The following is a 22018-nucleotide window of genomic DNA, read 5'->3' on the forward strand; positions in this document are numbered from 1 at the left end:
ATGCAGAAGCCCAATGAATTTGGGCAGAATACATTTTTTATGTAGGATTCTAATATCCTAGGGTGGAGTATCCTATAAAAACAGTAAAAGTGAAATTGCTTAAAAGGTTTATGACACAGAAACTAGTTGACTTCAAGCTATACAGCCAGAACCATACTAATATTTAAGCTACAGGACCAAATCCTGTAGTCCTTATTCAGTTCTTATTCAAGCAAAATTCCCATTGAAAATTATGCCTGAAGGACTCTGCAGGATCTGACTTCTGTGAAATTAAAGAACATGTGACAGAATAATTTATATAATTATAATAATAATTTGAACATCTTAAACAAACATTGGTATATTTCCAGGAATTTGTAGGTATTATTTTCTGACTCCCAGGAATCTATATTATTCCATAAATATAATATGAACATACTGAGAGTCGCCAGGCAACACTCATTTAATGAACTGAAGGTTAAAATGTTTACAGAAGTCAGCCATGCATCCGACGAAGTGGGTATTCACCCACGAAAGCTCATGCTCCAATACGTCTGTTAGTCTATAAGGTGCCACAGGACTCTTTGCTGCTTTTACAGAAGTGTATTTTTAGTTCACACTAAGATCTGCAGGTCAAGCATGCCTAACTTCATCAAAATTAGATACCATTTCTCATTTGTTTTTTCAGAATTGTTTAATTTTTGTTATGATCATCAACTAATTTTGCAGGATACGTATATATACACATAAAGTCTATTTAGCACTAAGAGAACAAAATATTAATGATTTCTATTTAAAATGTTCCCAAAAAGATTTGAAAGAGAAATGTGTAAAAGTTCCATAATAAAACCAGGAAAGTTGTACCAGGTTTCCTGCTTTTATCAACTCAGAATTTGGATCAGGTTCACCCAAAGATTTATTGGGATTTGCATTCTTTTTGATAAATTAATGTTATCATTTTACTGAATGTGGATCTATTTATGGATTGGGTAGAAGATAGGGTTGAGCATGAACAGCTCTTTGTAATTCAGATCTAAAGTTCCCTGAGTTCAGAAGGATCTGTGATTGTGGTTTGGGACTGTTCATCATGTGAAATTCTGGAGTTTTCTTGCAGAGCCAGAAAAATCATGGCAGTTTTGCTCTGAGTTTGGCAGTTTCTTCAAGCATGAAACTTAAAGAATCTCAGTAGATGAAAACTTACCTGAGCCCTAAATTGGAAAAAGGATTTGGATGAACCCCAGTGAAATTGAAACCGCTAAACTTGGCAGAGCTCTGCCAAGAACACATTTAACCAGATTTATCTCTGCTATTTCCCTTGACAGCTATTACTACCTATCAGAACCTATAGCACAGATAGAATGATATAGAGATATATTGTGATGTTTGTCAGTTGAGAGGGTCAGTCTACAGTAAGAAGACTAGAAATGAAGGAAGTGCAACTCCCACCTTAGCAAGCTCAGTGTTGATGTGGAGAAAGACATTTAGTTCATCACAGAAGGCATTTCCCACACTGCTAAATGTGTGCTGAGTAGATTGCTTACAAGCATCAGAGAATATGACCAAACTTCCTTTTGTCTCTGGGACTCAAAGGAGTCAGCTGCTAATGACAGGTTTCAGAGTAGCAGCCATGTTGTATCCGCAAAAAGAACAAGAGTACTTGTGGCATCCTAGAGACTAACAAATTTATTTGAGCATAAGCTTTGGTGGACTATAGCCCATTTAATCGGATGCATAGAATGGAACATATAGTGAGGGTATATATATATATATATATATATATATATACACACACACACATACAGAGAACATGAAAAGTTGTCCTAGGACAACTCCCACCTTTTCATGTTCTCTGTACGTATATATATATCTCCTCACTATATGTTCCATATGTACACTACTACCAGGGACTGGGGGAGCTGCTTCTCCACATGTTGATAGAAATGTAGTTTCACTTCCAATTAATTTTGACAAATGTTAGTCAGACTTGTAATGTGGCTCTTCAAGTTCAGTATTAAAAGGTTGTGAAAATGATATTTCTATCCAGCAACTACCTAGTGGGTTGGAAGAAGGGCAGAATTATGGGTAGAAAAAGCCACGATCAATTAATATGGCTTCTAATTTCTAATGTGCCAATCATCTAGAGGCTAAATATAAAAATTAATAGAAGCATAAGTGTATTTCAGCGAGGAACTATATTCCCTGTTCTTTCATGGGGTGTGGATGACTTAAAGATAATTGTTTCAACATTTTGCCCATCGCCCTCTCTGACATATAGTTTAATTGCAAATATTCCTTAGTGTAGGTGTCATCAGTATTGAAATCTATCCTGACTTTTGGCACTGGAGGAAGAGTTGTGGAAATTGCAACCAGACCTAGTGCTGGATGCATCAAATATGGAAAAAATAAGTTTATAATTGTCCAAAAGTAGAAGAGAAATGAACGACTTCTTAAATGATTCTATCACTCTGCCTGTCTATCTGCACTATCTAATGGTTTTCTGTTGTGCCCATAACCACAGTATGTAAGCATCACTAATGTGTTTCCAAATATGTTTATATAGGGTCAGATTTTGCCATCTTTACACACAATGGGTAGCATGTTAGCCCCCAAGTAGTTCCACTGGAATAGGATACTAGTTAGCATTAGTAAAGCTAGTAGAGCAGTGGTTCTCAAACTTTTGTACTGGTGACCCCTTTCCCATAGCAAGCCTCTGAGTGCAACCCCCCCCGTTATAAATTAAAAATACCTTTTTATATATTTAACACCATTATAAATGCTGGAGGCAAAGTGGGGTTCAGGGTGGAAGCTGACAGTTTGTGACCTCGCCATGTAAAAACCTCCTGACCCCCTGAGGGGTCGTGACCCCCAGTTTGAGTACCCCTGTGGTAGAGTCTGGCCTATAGTCAGTTGTTCTCATCATATGCAGCCATGTAAGACAAGAATACACCAAGAAAATTAAAATGTACAGTAGCAAAAGTAGTTGAGTGTCTTCAATACAGGAAAATTTAATAGGAAAATTCAGTTTGGCTAGGTCAGGAACGTAGTTATGTGGACTGAAAACTGACTATGAGACTGTAAATAAAGAGTAATTATAAAAGGCAATGTACAGAGGATGGAGAGGAGTAACTGAAAACTTTAGGTTGACTATCAGGAAAAACTTCTGGAAAGTGAGGGCTATTAGACTGTGGAATAATCTGCAAAAAGAAGTAGTGAACACCCTTTATCATTGTGATGTTGGACTTTTAAAATTAGATAGGGAAAAAAAGCCACTAAAAATATACTGTATTGATTAATCAATACTTAATTTACAAAGATGGGCCAAATGTTCTGATTGATATTTTTCATCTCTGATTTCTGTGTTTCTATATATTTACCCTATCCAAATAGACTTCTAGAGCCCTTCAGTTCTTCCCCATACATCCATCAGAAGGGTTTGCTGCAGGTACTCTAGCGGAAGCACAGTTAAAATAATATTTTGTATCAAATATCCACTGATCAATATCACTGGTGATAAGACAATTGCATCTGACTATTATTATTTTGATTTGATAAGACATGTATTTCAGATTGCACAATGTGTCTATGGCACAGGCCCTTCAATACCACACTTTTGTGGCTACATCTTAAACTGCCAACAGTTTTCAATACAGCCAGTCAGGGCCAGTTGCTTGTAAAATAAATATTTTGAAATGCCATGTGCCATCTAGTTAGTGTGAAGTCCTTGCTAAGTGCAGTACATGATGAAATCGGCTACCATTAACGGAGATGAAGAGTCTGACCTTCAGAAGACCAAATTATGCCTCCTTCCTCCCCCCCACTATAATTAATCTGATTGCTTACATAAATAGCAATAGCTCTCAATCTTCCAATTTGACAGAATAAAGTAAACAAAACAGCATAAAGCACTAGAAAATATGCACAGAAAATCATCTTGCATTGGCAGCCAGGTGGATGGGATGATCTTACTGGTCTCTTTCCTCTCCAACCTCTATGATTCTATAATCATACTAATGTAAATTGTCAGCATACATGCAACATTTTGCAGGTGTGTTGTTCAGATCACTTCCATTTCTGAAGAAGAAAATAATGGAAGATGGTGATCTATGCTCCTGTTCTGCATCCAATGACAGCACAGTTGGCACTGTAAAATAGATTAGGATTCAGGACGTTTCCCTTTGCCATTCATTAATTAAGATATATAGAAATGGCTGATGGATACTAACATTTAGAGAAGCAGTCTGCTAGCCAGTATATATTATTTAGTGGTGACCAGAATTTTAGTGCAAATCTAAATTTTTTTTTCTTGCAGGTACAAATTGAGGGAGAGAGGTAACTATAAATTCTAGTGGGAGTTCGTGCTCTTAATTTACTGGAGTTTTGAATGAAGGTCTAATGGATAGTCTGGAAATGTATGAAATCTTGTCCCCTAAACTACAACAGATCCTGGGAAAGAAGAATAAATACTTCAGTGAGATACACATATGCTGAATAAATACAAAGGTAATTGAGACTACACAACTCATCAGGTTACTATTTGTTAATTATATTAATACCTACAGTGTGATCAGGATGCCTTGAAGGCCTTTGAGTGTAAAAAAACAAACAGAATAAAATAATATGGGGAAGGGAAGAAAGAAGTTGGTCAACATACAGGCATGTGTAATGTTTTGCTTTATTGTGCATATGGCCAACTGCCACTTTACCAAGTCAATATTAGATGACTAATAGTGAGTAAGTTGTGTATTCTCTGTAAGTTGAAGTCTTTAAATCAAGATTTGGAAATTTAATAACTCAGCCAGAGATTATGGACCTACTGCAGGGGTGGGTAGGTGAGGTTCTGTGGCCTGCAATGTTCAGGAGGTCAGACTAGATGATAATGATGGTCCCTTCTGTCCTTAAAGTCTGAGACTAATTTCCTGTAAGTATTGTGGCAGAAGTGTGTCTTGCAATGAAATGTGTATGAGAAGAGTGTAGCAGCGTGTTGGCCTGTCTCAGGGAGGGCATTTCCAAATATTAGAGTTGTTATGGAAGATAAGTTGAAGATGATTGTGGGAAAGGCTACCAAATAAAGTCTAAAGGCTAGCACCTTTGGCAGAGTGAAGAGGCTGGGGGTGGGCAACACGGAAAAGCAAGCTGAGTGAAGCTGCATTAGAGAGATGTTTGCCTGCAATTTAAATATGAGACAGAACTGCATATTCCGCTTCCTGTTGGTTATACATACAATTTGCAGATACTATCTCTCGGAAGAGGGAATTTAAACATGAAATATGCGTGCATTATATTTTGTAGACAACATTTAAATGGTCATCACAACATCACAGGAAACTGCAAGAATATGAATGCTTGCCCACCCAGAACATTGAATTTAATGCTGAATGCAATCGTTAGGAGCAGGAGTATAGTTGTCTCAATCTCTCATACAGGCAAGCAGAGAAACACTTTAACATGTTATGTAAATCTACTTTTAAAGCCCCTGCACATAGCCCAGGCAGCAAATAAAACTAGAGCATCATCTGGGTAGCCAAAGTTATAATGAAAGACAGAGGGCAAAAAAAGAAATGTAGAGAAAAGATCAAAATACTCAGGGCATGATACACATTTACACTAACCTCTTTACAATAAAAAGTGATTGTAAATGCTCTGAGTTGGTGTAAAATGTAATTCAGACCCACTTTAATGACACATTACACTGCCATAGTGGTATGAAGGAGCCTTCATGTAAATGAAAACCAGGCCCTCAAAATGGTTTCTATCCTCAGTCACCAACCCAACTGATGAACATTAATGTTTGTTTTGGCCAACTGTAGGAATAGATCCTAAATTAGAGTTAGCAGCAATTGGCCTCTTGGGGTGAATGCTGTAAAATGGGTGCCATTGATTTCATGGATACATAATATTTCTCTCTGATTGAGGTGAAACAAAACATAAATAAATCTAACATTTTGTCTTATGATTTTCATATCATGTGAGAGTGTAGACATATTCTACTGTGGTTATCATTACAAAGTCAGCATATGCCAAAGACACAACAAATTGCTACCATGGTCACTCTTACAAATTTTCCAGTTTTGCTTTAGAACCATAAAGTAAACTCAATATTTGTAGTATTCCTTCTACTTCCATATATTTTCTACAGGGAATACCTGGAATACTACAAATATTGGGATAATATTGTTTATGAATGTGTCCCCATGCCTGCAAATGAACCTATGCAAACAAATCATTATGCCCATGCAGAATTCCGTTTGTATTCTGTGTACTGTATATGAGAAGTGTAATATCTCAGATTCAGTTGTCCTTAAACATCAATCCTTCAAATGTTAAGGCATTATATAAGACAAGTGGGAATAGTGGTCCTTGTATCTAAGATATGACATTATACATTATCAAGGAAAATAACTGTGATAAGTCTTGGCGAATGTTGACTTTTTAATGGTGACCACTCTATGATGATCCCTTGAAAAAAAGTATTTGATATCTCACTGACAGATCCACAAAGTGACCCAGAAAGTATGGGCAACAGCTCATGGCATTGCTATAAGAAAAAGTGAAAAAGGTAACTTTTATAAAATGCTCCTATTAGACTCAAATTGGACATAGAGAAACAATGTGGGTGGGTGAATTGGACCAACTTCTGTTGGTGAGAGAGACAAGTTTTTAAGCCTTCTGAAAAAGAAGAAAAAGAACCATCAAGAAGTCCTGTTGTTCCATATGTATGTATGGGAAGCTCAGATTTTCTTGTCCTGATAGATACAATCAGGACTACAATCCGGATACACTCTGTCCAATTGTATCAGATTCAAAATTTAAAATAGCAAACATTTAAAAATATTATTAGTTAAATATTAATATTAGTTAAATTAATTGTGTTTTACTATGAGAGTAAATTAATAGAAGCTATTTTTTTTCCAATGCAGTTTTCCTTTAACTCTGGTATGCAGATCATCTGGAACAGTTGATGTGAGTGTTCATCTTTATACAACTGAATCTTGTTCAATTTTGTAATTTTGAATTTTGATCAATAATTACTAGATCCTAATTGCCCTACCTCCTTCTCCTTATTTTTCTTGTTAAGCACAATTTTAAAAAGCATAATTTTAGAATTACCTTCAACATTGCCCTCCTCTGCAGTTAGAGCGTGCTCCTATGGTAGTGCTGAACACACTCCAAGTCCTTTGAAATCAATGGGAGTCGAAACAGCTCTGCCGTTACAGGCTCAGACCAAAGATTTACCTCTCAGATTTCCCAAAGCCCTGTTTATTCCCCCTAACTCCAGTCATTAACTTACTATGTTTTGCTGCACTAATCTTTCCCCTGTAAGCCTTAACTGATTCTTTTGGTTTTGACACTCATTTGGCCTTTCTCCAAACCCAAGACAGTTCTTTTTTTACTCTCAAACTTTGAGCATTCTCTAGTGTAAATACATTGACCACTTCTTGCTGCTCAGAGTTTCCTTTTAAAGAGGAATTATAGTTTGTTTACTTTGCTGTAAAGCACTCTTAATGCCTCCTCTGACATATTAAAACTTTGCCTCCAGCTTATATACAATATCAACAGATTTATTCATTGACCTCTATTCTACCAATTCTCTGTCTCCCATCTTGTGTTATATTAATGTTAATCTGTTATATTTTATCTATTTTAACAAATTCCACATTATTCTCTCTTTATCCTTTTATGTGCCAAGAGCTATGACTACTTTGTTATAAAAGAATTGAAGTTCTTATTGTATAGGTGGATTTTCATTGTCTATTTCTGGAACATACTCAGCAAAAAGTAGGAAGCACTCAACACCCTGCTAGATTCAGCCCTACATTTCTGTTTTATGAAATTGCAATTCCAAAGACTTAAAAATAACTGATGGATCAAATTATAATTATCAAATTATAACTGTCTGTAGAAGCTGCACATAGTATAAAGCCATTCAATTTCTGTTCTCAAAGGGAGACTAAATCTTTGTGTTGAAAATTCCTGGGTTAAAAACAATATATATTTGCAGTGTTCGAAAGCTGTCTATAATTGCAGGATTTAATATTTAGATCCGCACTGTTTTCAGACATTGTGCTTACAAGTTTTTATTTTCTTGGTTTGCGCACACAGATTGTCGCATCCTCATTGTCTGACTATCATGGGTGACAAGTTTTGGCTAATATCTTACTCGAAAATAGAATGACAAAAAGTACTGTAACAGGGTTATCCATGACATGTACCTTAATAAGGAAAGTACTCTATGCACCAGAAATGGATTAATAATGTTTTGTCTATTCTGAAAAAAACATGATCATGTTTTTCATCTAGATTAAGTGGAGAATTATGCATTACTTTTTGCTAATATGACTGAAGAAATCAATTAAGATTCATAGGAATGCTAGATGTTATTACACAATAGCAACTAAATACTTCATATAAGTGATGTTAGAGGAAGCATTAGCATCAGGAAGACTACTATACTTTATTACATAAATAATTAGTTCTCAGAGAACGCTTGTATATTAATTGTGAAAACAGATAATAAAGACAGAATATGCCCATGCTAAGTTTAGCAAAACTGCTCATTATTTTCAGCCAACATGTTAAATCCTAGTACATTCACCTCTTTGACTCCACAGTACACAATTCTCTGATAATGACACTTTCTTAGGGAGACTGGTTACTGAGCTAATGGAATATGCAAACCTCTCACAGAGGAGTTTCTGAAAAGGTGTTTTTGTAAATCTCATAACCCAAGAATGTGATAAATATCAAATCGTTTTCTAACATTGGGAGAAAAATTCACCACCAGTGTAAATGCCACAATGCCAGTATCATGAAATTATTTTAATAGTCTTTGCAAGAACAAAACTAATATCTTATTCGTCTGAGTGCCCAGACCAATTTCTCTCTTGATGGACATTCCATAGCTGGGAAACCTGTGGCATTTTATGACAATTTATAGACTACATACCAGGATTGGAGTCCCATTGTGCTGGATGCTGTACAATCCCATAGGAAGACATAAGTCCCTACCTTTAAGTGCTACTAATATACTTTACAATAGTTTAAGACAATACACAATAAATGAGTATTACAAACAGTAGGGAGCAACACAGAGTTACAGAGGCTATCTACCAGCATAATTTGATGGTTCTAAACCATTTTAGCAATTAAAAATACGTAAATCATAGAATCCTAGAAATGTAGGCCTGAAAGGGACCTTAAATGGACACCATATCCAGCCACCCCATTAATTCCCTTGGCCCTCTACCTGGCCATTAATAATGTGCAGTTTCCTGTAGGCTTTGTGAGAATTAATGGCAATTACGTTGCACAATGGACCAGGTGAAAATATGTTCTTTGGCATTTCAATGATGTTCAGTATAATGAACTGTCAGAGGCAGGAAAGCAGGATGAATGGATCATTGATCAGTTCTGTCACAAATTGGTTAGCTCTATGTCTGTGGGCAATGAAATAATCGGCCCAACCACACCCACAATTTAAATGGGGTCTTTCTGGGGTATTTTAACCTTCAGACCACAATACACAGCATTCATATATATAAAACTCAAACATATATATATCTTTAAGCTGTCACTACACAAACACTACATTTGAATAAAGTCCATACAATAGAAATTGTATAAAAATCTCCACATTCACTGGTTCCAGGTTGAAGTTTATCTTAGTGTTTTTCAGAGCATCCATACATTTTTCCTGTCTTCATCAGAGAAATTGAAACAAAAAGAAATGTGAATTAGCAATTATGAATACAAGCAATTGAAAAGGGCAGCTGAAAACATAAATGAAAAAAATCTATTGTCAGTAAGGTTATGAAAAACAAGACGGAATTCTTTAAATACAGCAGGAATAAAAGAAATCCTAGTGATAGTGTAGCACATCCTTGTTAGTCATGCTGTTTTAGGTGCAATTTTCCTACATATGCACACTTGTGCTCTGCTTCACCATTTCAGTTGTGCTCTGGATACATACCGCATAGTTCCTGTCACAGCTCCCGGAAGCACTGGCTTCTAAGTGATATCTGTAGGTCTTCTGTGAGCCTTCAGAAAGCCCAGAGGAATGTTTGGAAAGGGAAAAGTTCCAGAAGTCCCCAGGATCCAACACCATTTCCTAGATATTTCATCAAAATGGAGCACAGGATGAACCCTCAAAAAAGTAAGGTTTCTATGCTAAGTAATCACAAGGCATCTCATGTGTGTCCAGTGCAACTGGCTTGGCTGGTTCTACCTCCTTGCAGTTATCTGTGCAGAAGACCATTGTGGAGTTCATTGTCTCTCATGATACAGGTACCACTGTAAGTGCATGTTCTCCATGAACCCTCTCTCTCCTGATGCAGTGCTATAGGGTAGCTGCCCAGATTTGCTCAGAACATATGATACAAAAAAGCAGCATCATGGGTGAGGATGTGCAAACATGATTGTGATGGCAGGATGACTGCTCTGTGGACACATACTGAACCATGAGCTCATGTAGTAACTGGTTACTACAGCATCCTAAGTAATGTCTTCTCATGAATGCATCCTTACAGCTCCAAGTATTTTCCAAAAAAAGGCAACTGGTTTCAACCAGTTCCAGCCATAACCTGCCCTGGCTTGGTTCTCTGACAGAGAGTCCAGACGCCTGTTACTGGCCAACAACTGGGTAGCATAAATAAAGAAACTATTGTGATGGAAAGGTTATAATTTTATTGGGCTAATTTCTTACAGGCAGATATTATATCATATTTGGCCCATTGTATATTCCCCTAATACTCCTGTAGCCTCCTACATCCACAACTAGGGAGTGTGGAGGAAATCTATGCCTCCTCTCAGTGTAGTTCCTATATATAAAAAGGACTTCAGTGCATACAAAATCTCACCAAAAGTTTCTTCAGTACTCACACTCCACTTTGCTCTGAAGCTGTGGTATTTACCAGCAATGAGCACACTAAGCATCCCATTATATCCAGTGCGTCTTTTAATAGTCACAAAGCTCTATCTGATCACAAATTATTTAGCAAAGCCCTAATTACTATTGATTTGAAATGCTATTGGAAATGACATATTTGCTAATTAGGATTTCCAGTGGGATATAGAAAGAAGCCCCTTTAGATCTGACTGAGGACCAATATACTTTATAACCGATGAACTGAAAGATTTAAAACTAACTGGTCTGGTTTGATTTGAAGGTGTTAGTGATAAAAATGTAAGACTTAAAGTTGAACTTGGAGGGAGCCTCCCATGTATAAATGTTAAATTGAATAAACTGGTTTAGTACTGTATAATTCAAGGGTTTTCTGAGCACCTAGGAATATGCATACTTAGGAAAGTGTTTTGCCAGAAGTATTACTTTATCTTTGAAACCAAACATAATAAAAGCTGCCCTGCAGATCTGATTCCCTCATGTGTAGTATATATTGACAACAAGTACCAATAGAGTGAGTTTACCTGTTATATTCAGGTCCGTGTATTCGGATAATAATACTGATAAATCCCATGTTATTCTAACTAAAGTTGAACTTGGCATTGATTGATGTACTGGAAACAACACTTCTGATATTTCATACAAACATATTTAGGTGTCTAAAGAAGGGTCCGTAGAATTTAGGTCAACTGCACTTATTCCTGAAAGGTATTTCTGAATGGAAAGTAAAAATAAAACCATGTTTTATAATCCACTCAAATTGGGTTGATTAAAATAGGATTAGACATAAAACTTCATGCATGCATGTGTGTGTGCATGTGTGCACGCGTGCACATGCACATACACACAGAGTTTTACTTAGGATGAAATTAATGTCAATGAAATCTTTCTGATCTTGTCTAAGGGTTTTGTATTTACTTTGACAAGCATGTCCTTTTAGGTGCCAGTTCAGAAAGGTACTTGAGCGTGTTCTTAACTCGTAAGATATACGTAGCCTCATTGATGTCACAGGGACTAGTCATAGCTTAAAATTCAACATGTGCTTAACTACCATACTGAAGCAGGTCTTAATTAGGAAATTAGAAAGGGCATGAAGGAAGAAATCTGGCCTGGAGTCTTGTAAGTGGACCATTGCTTTAAGAGTAGCACAGTGATATCTATTGCTAAGGTTGCCAACCTGTTTCCCTTCTAAAGCGTCTTTTTCAATTTCTTATAATTTTCTCAAACGTCTACCTTGTGTGTGGAACTTTTCCAGTCCTGTTCTCTCAGTGCTAATCTTTGTTGGGAAAGTTTAATCAAAAATGTTTGTCATTTTGGAATAAAACGAGAGTGGAAAATAAGTCTTTTATAATTAGAACATTTGTTTGCACCATTCATCTCTTTTAAACGCCTCTAGAACCTTATTGCTGTAGGGTTACGGTGACCAGATAGCAACTGTGAAAAAATGGGACAGGGGATGGGAGGTAACAGGCGCCTATATAAGAAAAAGTCCCAAAAAATGGGACTGTCCCTATAAAAACAGGACACCTGGTCACCCTATGTAGGGTGGAATCCTGAAATTTGGCAAGGACATGTGCCTTTAGGGCCAATCTAGCAAACATTCACACACATGAGTAGTCCTATTAATTTTTCAAAGGAAATGGCTGCATGCTGGGTGCTTTCTAAACAAGTCAGAAAACAACAAATGCTAAGATCTGAGGTATCTTACAACCAGTAATCATGACTTTATAGAGTAGGTCTTTTCCTCAGATCCCAATGGGACGGTGGGAGGGCTCTCAGGAAAAAAAAACAGTTGCTCACTGGAGTCTGTTTCAGAATTTGTTATTTGCACACACACAAACTCATGAAGTAATACCAAAGGAAAGGATTCCCTTGACCCTTGCCTCTAACAGCCCCAGAAAGAGGATATACCCCTACCTTCAATTCCCTGCTGAGCCATGTGACAGGCAGGTACCCCTTCCCTTAACCCTTTCCTGGCTGTTTCACCCTGTCAAGAGATGGTACAGAGAACAGTATGGTGTGGTGGGGTCACCTATCGGTTTAAGATAAGCTTATAAGGGCAGAACTTCTTGAGTTTCTCTCATCTATGAATTTAATTCTGCTCTGAGGCTGGTAAACACATAGTCTGTGACTGGGCTTTGTTAATGCTGAGTTTGCATGTATTTTATTTGTTTTCCCTTGCAGTCTTAGTAGCACAGCATGAATTATTTAAAAGGAAAATGGAGATGGTTCTTGTATTTCAGTTTGGGATTCACAAACTCAGCATGTGAAAAAATGTGGTCAACACAAACAAATATAGCTGCCATGGAGTATATAAGTGGCTAGCAAACCAATTTGTACTTGGAAAATGTATTTTGTGCTGTGAGTACCCAGGTGAGATTCAACAATGCTTTGGTGCCATATTTACAAAAGTGAGGAGTGGTCTAACTCTGTGAATCTTGTTTAAGTTTATGAAGTATTATCATTACTATTGTTACAGTCTGTGTTCAACATCATATAGATCATACAAATCAGTAATGACCTGTGTTTATTGCTGGATTGTGGTGGGAAATAGATCTGCTTCTTTGCTCCCATATAACATTTTTGGTTCGGGGTGGGGGGGGGTGTTCAAAGAACATGCACCAATAACCATATTACCCTGAGCTTCCCTGGTTCCATTTTCCCAGATTAAAATGCATTTCTCAAAACCGTAAAAGTTCCACGGCAATACAAACAGTTGGCATTAAATTAATGTTTTAAGTAGATGTTTTCTTTCTTAAGTTAAATATAAGTATCTTAAGTATATTTAAAATACATCTAGTTTTATACCATGTAAATTTTACAAGAACTAACCAGACACATACAAGTCACCTGCATTTCATATATATGTTGTAGGTACAACATTTATTTAAAACAATTTTTTCACAAGGCAAATTTACATTACTTGTCTGGGAAATTGTCAGCATCTAAAACAGCATCTTGCTGTTTTCCAGCTACCATACAGAGAGGACTTGGTTAAAAATGTTGTTACTCTGGTGATGAGTTGAATTAATTATTTATTTACATTACTAAAGCTATAGTTTTGTCTTCCAAAGTGGGAGAGAGGGGCATTCAAGGAGTAAGACTCATTGTCAAGGAATGCAGACTGGTTGCTCCTGCATTCTTTATGGATAAAAGCCACTATACTGAAAACATCTGAGAGGAGCAATGGGAATATTGGATATGCCGGGAATACAGACTCTGGGCCTATGGTCAGGATAACAACATAAAGTATTCTTTGAAACTGCTGGTAGAAGCAAGAGGGATGGAAGGGAGAATCACCACATAGAAATCCTTTCACTTGCTTTAACTTTATTGTAGTTTTACCATCATATTTTTCTTTTCTTCTCGATTCTTAGAAAAGAGTTAACAATATTTGATCACAGCTGTGAAAAATAATTTGATTTCAGCTGTCTAAATGCAAAAGAAAAGCCCTCCAGCTATATAGCCTGGCTATGCAACATTCCACTTTGTAGCAATGTATCATCCTTGTTGTTGGTTTTAAAGGTAACAATTCAAATTTGACAAATCCTGAACTCTGACTTGTTGAACATTGGGCCTTTCATGAACAAAAAATTAAATACCTGAACAATCTTGACGTCCCAGAGCCCCACTCAGGGCCGTTCCAGGGTTTTTGCTGCCCCAAGCAGCGAAAAAGAAAGTCGCGATCAGCTCTACTGCCACTGCTTCAGTCTTCGGCGGCAATTCGGCGGCTGGTCCTTCGCTCCAAGAGGGAGTGAGGGACCCACCGCCGAAGAGCCAGATGTGCCGCCCCTCTCTGTTGGCCGCCCCAAGCAGCTGCTTGCTGGGCTGCTGCCTGGAGCTGGCCCTGGACCAACTATGAAAATAATTGTGCAATATGTCAATCTGCTTGTAAAGTAATTTTATTCAGACTGTGTTGTGTCTGGAGGGGATTCCAAAAATTAAGAGGACTCTGTGCAATGTACAGATTTATTATTATTAATTATTTTGGGATACTCTTCACTGTAGGAATTGGGTACTGTGGTGGGGCAACAACTCACCTGTGCAGTGCCTCCTGCTGGTCATCCAGGGAATTAGCTTTTCCAGCCTTGGAGCACCCTCTGCCAGCCTGTATCCGGTGTACCTCAGGCTCCTCCCAGACCCCGGTGCCCCTTTATCTTGGGTGCTGCCTCCTGGCAGTACCCCCACTCTCTGGGTCTCCTCTCTCAGGGGAATCCCCAACCCTCTATCCCCATCTTGCTTTGGTGGCTACTGCCAGTCATCATCTAGCCCCCACTCACTGGAGCAGACTGCAATCTGTAAACCACTAATCATCAGCAAGGGGGTTAGGACCTGCTGCCTTTGCCTACCCTGGGCTGCACCTCTGCAACCCCAGTACCCTTCCTGGCCTTCAGCAAGGCCTGCATCCTGGGAGTTTTCCAGGCTGGAGTTCCTCTGGCCTTCCCCCAGCCCTGCTCCACTCCAGGTACCCTCCTCAGCTCCCAAGCAGTGCAGTCCTTCTCTCTCCAGCAAGAGACTGACTCTGCCTGAGCACCTGGCTAGCAGCCCTTTTATAGGGCTTGCTGTGGCCTGATTGGGGCATGGCCCCAGCTGTGGCTGCCTTCCCCATCAGCTTTCAGCCCCAGCCCTCTCCAAGGGCTGGCTTTTAACTCTTTCAGAGGAGCCGGGTTACTGCCCCGCTACAGTACTTTTTCCATAGTTATGAAGCACATGAATTACTCATCAAGAGGTTATGACTCTCCTTCTCCCCTCCCTCTTTTCTCATTCAAAATGATGTTCCTAAAAGGGTGAGGGCAGACCAGTTCCACACCACCAATCAGAAGAAAAAAAAACCTGTACCAAGAGATGCCTTGAAAGTGACAGCACTTGAGCTCAGCCTGCTACCTGAATTCCACCAGAGTTAAGATGTTCCACTGCAAACACCCTGCCCCAAATCTCAGAAAAGACAGCCTGGGATACAAGAGCCAAAAAGATGCATACTAATGGAAGCCACCAAATTGAATTAGTGTGAAAGGTGGCCTCATTCCATTTAGGATTTTGCCAATAAGAACCAGGATGCAGAATCGTACCTGGAACATAAGTGCTACTGTGATGTACTCTTGTTAAAAGGTGGGTTACTGTCTACTGAACCATCTTCTGTCTCTGGATGGCCTTGAGAGTCATCCCCAGATAAAATGCATTTCAAAAGTCTGTGCTGGCAATAATCCTCATGGAAACCCTGGGCTAAGTCTCTTGATTAGCCAAAGATGGAATTGGGCATTTCCACTACTATTCAGGAGGCCAAGAAGCAGGGATGAGTCCAGCAGCATCCCAAGGTGGTGCCACATCTTTGTAACTAGAGAACAAATGCCCTCAGTTAAGGACAAAGCCCTCATTAATTCCTTCAAGTGCTTCCCTCAGCCAATTAACAACTTCACCATCACATCTGAATAAATCTTAGTTCAGTGCTTCTCATCCAGATTCCTATTTCATCCAGACAACGGGACAGCAATGAGACTCCAAACAGGAGATATAGCGCTGGATGTCATATTGATGGCACTGCACCCCAAAGCATCTCCCATGTATATGGAACAAAAGATGTGACAAGATTACTTAAGAGATGAGTTTACACTGGACATTTGTGATCCACAGACAACTCTCCACCAGGAGAGCCTCCTGCTTGCCAAGGAGCCATGCAAATCCTGTCTTGGCTGGAAATGCATCCATAAGACTGTTTAAAGATTTTAAAGAGAGATGTTTTTCATCAGCCTAACAGTGTCATTACTACTACTACATTTCCTCAGCACCGCTTCACTAACTTGAGACATCATGAGCATTTTGTTTAAAAATATATATTTCATGTTTAAAACCCATTAAGTTATGCTTATGTAAACGGTTGTGCTGTAATAACAATAACAATGGCTGCTCTCCTTTTGGCTTTAAGCGCTTAACTTTTCTAGCTGCTTCTTAGTAGGCCTGTAAAATCACATCCCCCCATGGAGCAAGAGTGAAAGCCTAGTGCATTACCAGCTTTGTGGTAATCATACAAGAGAGCCATAATAAAGGCTGTCACCTCAGTTGGCAGCCAGGTAAAATAGACCGTATTACCAACCTAACAAGAAGAGAAGCAGAAACAGTTTTCTAGCTGCTGTATGATAGAAGAAAAGAAGACCTTATATGCTGTTTATTTTTTAAGAGACATCACCTCAAATTGGTAGTCCAGGAAACATTTGCTGGTAATCTGTGGTGAGCTGTCTGGTCACAGGATGCTGGCTCTCTTCCTCGTTTCCAGTTGTTGAATTGTATTAAAAGATAGTTTAACAGTCATTACATTATTTTACTTTTCCATGTCAGTAATTGCTTAATTGACACAAAGCTGTTATACGATTGCAAATGGGAGAGGAAGTGGCCGTAAATAATCTCTATATTATTCTTTTGGAAATCAGCTAGTAAAAGAATCCTCCATTATTATGTTATGCTTTGAACAGACAAAAAATAGCCTTTGTTTGTAAGATACAGCACAGTCAGTTTGTTATACTCAGTTACACTGGATAAATCTACACCTAGTGAATGTGTATTATGAATCCCTTTTAAATGATGAGAGAGAGAAAGAAATGTACTGATCATTGCTGCTACATATTTCCACAGTACAACATAGGAATACACCTCAACTGCTAATCCAGGTAACAGATATGTCAACACTGAACTTCCTTATTCCATTGGAAGGAAAATGCTTTAAAAAATGCTACCCTGTTCCACAACAGTGCAGAAGATTCTGCAGAGGCCAGCCCAGCGGTGAAGTGTTTAAAGAAATAAACAACTGCTTCGGTGATGTAATAGTTATCAGACTTGTTTAAAGAATTAAGCTACTACATTCTTAATCTGTGCACTAATTCTGTCAGTCACAGGAATGTGGTCTAGAATGGCCCTCAAAGGTCATCAATTCTGCAGGTGTCAAAGCACAGGTTGTCCCATCCACAGTGGCAGCTAATGTTCTAAGCATGGGGTTGGGAGCAAGAAACTCCTGAGCTCTAATCTCAGCTCTGACATGGATGAGCTGTCAGCATTCTGACATGTTGGCTTTTATGCCAAAACATGAAAATTGCTGTTTAGCTGAAAAGATGTAATGAGACTCTATGGCTTTTCAGTCTTTTTTGTCCATAGACCATTGGTTATAATGTACTGTCAGGGGGCAGCACCCCAGATAATGGGGCACTGGAGTCCAGGGAGGGACACATGGAGGGGGCGAAGCGGTGGTGGGACACCGGCCTGCAGAGGGTGCTCCGGAGGCTAGAAATGCTAATTCCCGGAGATGACCAGCAGGAGGCACCGCAAGGGTGAGTCCTGCATCACCACATCATCTCATTTGAGTAGAGCGAGCTGAGGACTTGATATGAATCCAGATCCAGTGATTAGTTTGAATTTTTCTGTGGTGTATGTTTAGATTTGTGTTGATATCCTTGGACAGAATAAAGGTTCATTTCAGATTCTGAGCAATATTAGAATAATTTTTAAAGAAAATATTTGTATCAGAAATATTTGGATGTTTTTAATAGAAAATAGTTATCTACATTTCCTGGAGTGTTTTGAAAATTGTAATCATGAATTCCTGCAGTCTGCTTCAAAATTGCTCCATCTTCCTATTACTTTTGACTTTGACCAAAAAATTGACTTTTATCAATGTTGGAAATTTGGGCTTCAATTCTGCAACTGCATGTGATTCCACTGGGGTTTAGCCTGGTAGCAGGGGTCTGGCTAATTGCAGAAACAGGGTTTAAGAAAAGAGACAAGCAAAGGGGTGAAAGAAGATCAGAAAAAAATTTACCCTCTGTGTACATTTTCAAAAATGAGTTTTCTGAAGTGGAAGTATTTTTTTCCAACTGGTTTGCCTTTTAATGATAAAGTACTTAAAGGCCTATAATGATGCTATATGCTTTGCAATGTGAGAAACTATGAAGAGTATTTGTCTTATTTTCATTAAAAACAAACAAACTATATCTGCTTTTTAATTCCTCTCTAACTCTCAACACCAGCTTCATCACACCATTCTGGTACGTAATGATTAGCAGGAGTGAACTGAGAGCAATGCCACAGGCAGCCTCTTGCTTGTATTACAGACCAAGCATCTTATCTATGAGGTCTCCACTGAAATGGCATTGTTGAGTCTGTTCTTGGCCCTGAAGGTCTGGCTTTCATACCATTTCTATATGCTATGCCATGGGTGGGTGCAGAGGGAGAGAAGCTGTGTTGCTGACCAAGACTTAAGGCCATGTTGAATCATGTGGGCTGGACATGTGACCTTGGAATCAAGGACTCTTATTTTCATGTGTTTTAGCAATCCAAACAGCAGAGGCTTTAGTTCAGGTTCTTTTATTTTAATCCAAGCAAGTTTTATGCTTTAAAAAAAAAAAATTGTGTAGCAGCCAGCCACAACAGCTTATGAAAAATCCTAACCATCTGTTAAGTTTCTAACTAAAACACCCTTAGATTAAAAAACTACAAGCAACGTAGAAAAATAGTTTTTAACCTATGTGGTTTGCTAATCTATGTGTATGTTTGAATAACCATAGCTCTTATTTTTCCTTGAGAACCTGAAATAACAGACATCACAAAAACAAACAAACAAAAAAACCTTCGTCTTCTGTTTAAAGTTAACCTGTCTTGAATCAGTTTTCATGTAAGGATGTGTTATCATTGAACTTCATGCCATTTTTAAAAATGTACAGTATGAGATCTCCCAGTTTGCTGGAGTCGCAACTTAATTCTATCCAGATGGTATATGTAATAATAAACTGGCAGCATTCCAGTTGTATGTTGTTAATATTGATACAAAATCAATCTTCCCAGTACTTTTTTAATACCAGTAAATATGCCCTAATCTCTTTTTATTTTTTCAGATCACAGAGTCTGGTGCTTGAACACTGTGTGTGTGTTCACTTTTTTTTTATTTTTCAAACATATATATCCTGAAGCACAGAATATGGGTATGTATTTGGGGTTTTTTTCTTACTACTTTTTGTCCAAAACAATTACCAAAATCTCCTCACCAGGGTTTAAAGTGTGATTCTGTTTAGAAAAAGTGACTATAAAATAGCATCATGTTGTTCTATATTTACTGTGTCTCAGGTTCCTTATCAAATGTGCTTGGATTACATGTAATATCCAGTCCTGAAAGCTCAGTCTAGATTTTTGAGAGTCAAACAGTGGGTTTTTTCCGGTTTGTGCATCACTCACCACGAATAATTAGTAGTCCAAATTCTGCCCTTTGTTAAAAATTGTGCAGTCCTATTCTTTGGTGCTTGCCATTGTTTTCACTTTTTTGTTCCCTTTAGATTTTCACTGCTGTGCATCAAGTCACCTGCCAACTGTGTTCTATAGCGACTTGTGCTTGAGCCAATTTGCTGCCAAAACTGAGTTTAATCGAAAACCTTTGATCAATACTTTGTATATTTCAGTGGCCCATATGAAAATTGTGCAGCATGAAATGAAAGTGCCAGAAGGAAGATGAATATTGTAAAGTGTCACTTAGAGCAATACCATATGAACACACAGCAATAACATACTGCTCAACAGTATTAAAGACAGTCTGAAATAGTTCAAAAGTGCTAGCAAGCTTCAACCCAAACTGCCTGCCTGCTTTGAGATAGGTTTGGTACTTTTCTGCTGTAGCATCAGCTAGTCTGGCAGTTGGCCTAAAATGCTCAGTGCAACAAAGAGGCTTTTTTAAAGGCAGTCCTTGCCTTGGACTCCTACACATTCTATCATGTGGCATCTTTGTGAATTTTCTGACACTACGAACAGCTGTATCAGTTTATCTCTGTGGGAGAGGCAATCATGCCCATAGACTCATCCACAGCTTCTTAAAAGATGAGGGTGTGATTCTGCCCTTTTTAAAATATTGGTTTAAATCTGGAGTAGTTCCATAGCAGTCAATGGAATCATAATACCCATAAGTGTGGAGTCTAGTGAATTTTTTAGGTAAGAAAACAAAATTCTGAAAAACATCAACTTCATTTTGACATTTTACAAATAAAGTTTCAACTTTTTTATTCAAAATGGCTTTTTGTTTTGAAATTTTTAATTTTATTGTAAACTTTTTACAAAGAAAAAATTGAAATACAAATGTAAAATTTTGTTTCAGATTGGGTGAATATTTTGTTTGACTCTAAACTCTTTTTTTTTTATTGCCAGTGAACTGAAAAAATAATTGTGTACAGCTCTAATTGATGCCTTCTATTAAATAATATTACTTTTAAAAATCTAACATAAAGCTGCATTGGACCAAAGTTAGAATGATTTGTGTTTTCTGTTATTCTTGCTTCCATGTTCCAGCTAGTCAAATTGACTGACTACCTTGGAAATAGATATCATTTAAATACAACAATCTTCATTGACAGACAACAAATTAACTACACTTAATATTAAGAAAAATACATATTAGGGATAGATGATTCACATTGATGAAGTAAGCATTAATTCAAACCTTTTCCTAAAATGTAAACCAAATGTAATATGAAAAATGTTTGGTTAAATTTCCCCAGTTTTATTTTTAAGCACCTCTCTGTGGCCTCAGTTTGTCTGGGACCACACATGAGAAACCAGAAATCTCATGAAAAAGTCTGTTCTTGTGAATTTTCCAAACTGATTTCTAGACTAAGTTTATATATTTGAACTGTTGATTACTTATTTGAGAAGGTTCAGTTTTTTATTCTTTTCAGGTTTGCTCATCATGGTGGGTGAGTGCCAAAACGTTTGCAGTTTCAGATAAGCCCTGGAAAAACTTGGCCAAAACTATCTGATCTTTCTCAAAGTTGTCTTTCGCTTTATAGCCATCTTTCAGGGTAAGTACAATTCCAAAGTAATTCCCCCTCCATGATCCACCAAGGTTATCCACTTTAGGCTCCTGTCTCTTAGCTATCACCTCTCTTGGGCAAAGGCTCGTGTCTCACTCCCTCCTGACTGGGGTTTAAGGCTGCACAGCTCCTTGGATTACACTGTGACATCCCCAGCAAGCCAGACTGTCTAACCAGGCCACTGTCTACACTTTACTTATTCTCCCAAGGCTATGACCAGTGTATTGGTTGCAGTTGTAAGTTACCACATAGTTCCTTCCAAGCTTTATTCTTAAAGTAAAAGCATTTAAGCGAATACATATTAAAAAGA

This window comes from Mauremys mutica, chromosome 6 (genome assembly GCF_020497125.1).
Source record: "Mauremys mutica isolate MM-2020 ecotype Southern chromosome 6, ASM2049712v1, whole genome shotgun sequence".
In the NCBI taxonomy this organism is placed as follows: Eukaryota; Metazoa; Chordata; order Testudines; family Geoemydidae; genus Mauremys; species Mauremys mutica.